Source organism: Penaeus japonicus, unplaced genomic scaffold (assembly GCF_977035675.1).
Source record: "Penaeus japonicus unplaced genomic scaffold, GWHDUDI00000001_assembly GWHDUDI00000006, whole genome shotgun sequence".
Lineage (NCBI taxonomy): Eukaryota > Metazoa > Arthropoda > Malacostraca > Decapoda > Penaeidae > Penaeus > Penaeus japonicus.
In genome coordinates this window covers 8,116,241-8,118,740 of record NW_028234408.1, presented here as the reverse complement: position 1 = coordinate 8,118,740, position 2,500 = coordinate 8,116,241, and the positions used below count along the sequence as shown (strand labels likewise).

At 34.8% G+C, this 2,500-nt stretch overlaps 1 protein-coding gene across 1 annotated transcript in view; it reads right to left on the bottom strand.

Moving 5' to 3' along the window:
* Window positions 1–2,500, bottom strand: part of LOC122253059 (uncharacterized) — a 49,350-nt gene that overhangs the window by 27,826 nt on the left and 19,024 nt on the right. The window lies entirely within an intron of this gene.

Sequence of the window (2,500 nt, the reverse complement as noted above, 5' to 3'; positions counted from 1 at the left end):
CTGTTACATTGTCTCTTGTTATCATGCAGATAGGGATACATGCCTAATATAACATCGCCTTAATAAGAACGAATGAGTCATGATGTTTTGAACGTTGCTTTAATAAGAACGAATGAAAGTCATGATGTTCAGTATGTTACCTTAGTAAGAACGAATGAAATTCGTGATCTTTCGAACGGTACCTTAGTAAGAACGAATTAAAGTCATGATGTTTTGAATGCTGTCTTAGTAAGAACGAATGAAAGTCATGATGTTTTGAACGTTGCCTTAGTAAGAACAAATTAAAGTCATGATGTTTTGCCTTAGTAAGAACGAATGAGTCATGATGTTTCGAACGTTGCCTTAGTAAGAACAAATTAAAGTCATGATGTTTTGAACGCTGTCTTAGTAAGAACGAACTATAGTCATGATGTTTTGAACGCTGTCTTAGTAAGAACGAATGAAAGTCATGATGTTTTGAACGTTGCCTTAGTAAGAACGAACTAAAGTCATGATGTTTTGAACGTTGCCTTAGTAAGAACGAATGAAAGTCATGATGTTTTGAACGCTGTCTTAGTAAGAACGAATGAAAGTCATGATGTTTTGAACGTTGCCTTAGTAAGAACAAATTAAAGTCATGATGTTTTGCCTTAGTAAGAACGAATGAGTCATGATGTTTCGAACGTTGCCTTAGTAAGAACAAATTAAAGTCATGATGTTTTGAACGCTGTCTTAGTAAGAACGAACTATAGTCATGATGTTTTGAACGCTGTCTTAGTAAGAACGAATGAAAGTCATGATGTTTTGAACGTTGCCTTAGTAAGAACGAACTAAAGTCATGATGTTTTGAACGTTGCCTTAGTAAGAACGAATTAAAGTCGTGATTTTTCGAATGTTGCCTTAGTAAGAACGAATTAAAGTCATGATGTTTTGAACGCTGTCTTAGTAAGAACGAACTAAAGTCATGATGTTTTGAACGTTGCCTTAGTAAGAACGAATGAAAGTCATGATGTTTTGAACGCTGTCTTAGTAAGAACGAATGAAAGTCATGATGTTTTGAACGTTGCCTTAGTAAGAACAAATTAAAGTCATGATGTTTTGAACGTTGCCTTAGTAAGAACGAATGAAAGTCATGATGTTTTGAACGCTGTCTTAGTAAGAACGAATGAAAGTCATGATGTTTTGAACGTTGCCTTAGTAAGAACGAATGAAAGTCATGATGTTTTGAATGCTGTCTTAGTAAGAACGAATTAAAGTCATGATGTTTTGAACGTTGCCTTAGTAAGAACGAATGAGTCATGATGTTTTGAACGTTGCCTTAGTAAGAACGAATGAAAGTCATGATGTTTTGAACGTTGCCTTAGTAAGAACGAATGAAAGTCATGATGTTTTGAACGTTGCCTTAGTAAGAACGAATGAAAGTCATGATGTTTTGAATGCTGTCTTAGTAAGAACGAATGAGTCATGATGTTTTGAACGTTGCCTTAGTAAGAACGAATGAAAGTCATGATGTTTTGAACGTTGCCTTAGTAAGAACGAATGAAAGTCATGATGTTTTGAACGTTGCCTTAGTAAGAACGAATTAAAGTCATGATGTTTTGAACGTTGCCTTAGTTAGAACGAATGAGTCATGATGTTTTGAACGTTGCCTTAGTAAGAACGAATGAAAGTCATGATGTTTTGAACGCTGTCTTAGTAAGAACGAATGAAAGTCATGATGTTTTGAACGCTGTCTTAGTAAGAACGAATGAAAGTCATGATGTTTTGAACGTTGCCTTAGTAAGAACGAATGAGTCATGATGTTTTGAACGTTGTCTTAGTAAGAACAAATTAAAGTCATGATGTTTTGAACGCTGTCTTAGTAAGAACGAACTAAAGCCATGATGTTTTGAACGCTGTCTTAGTAAGAACGAATGAAAGTCATGATGTTTTGAACGTTGCCTTAGTAAGAACAAATTAAAGTCATGACGTTTTGAACGCTGTCTTAGTAAGAACGAATGAAAGTCATGATGTTTTGAACGTTGCCTTAGTAAGAACAAATTAAAGTCATGATGTTTTGAACGTTGCCTTAGTAAGAACGAACTAAAGTCATGATGTTTTGAACGCTGTCTTAGTAAGAACGAACTAAAGTCATGATGTTTTGAACGTTGCCTTAGTAAGAACGAACTAAAGCCATGATGTTTTGAACGTTGCCTTAGTAAGAACAAATTAAAGTCATGATGTTTTGAACGTTGCCTTAGTAAGAACGAACTAAAGCCATGATGTTTTGAACGTTGCCTTAGTAAGAACAAATTAAAGTCATGATGTTTTGAACGCTGTCTTAGTAAGAACGAATGAAAGTCATGATGTTTTGAACGTTGCCTTAGTAAGAACGAATGAAAGTCATGATGTTTTGAACGCTGTCTTAGTAAGAACGAATGAAAGTCATGATGTTTTGAACGCTGTCTTAGTAAGAACGAATGAAAGTCATGATGTTTTGAACGTTGCCTTAGTAAGAACGAATGAAAGTCATGATGTTTTG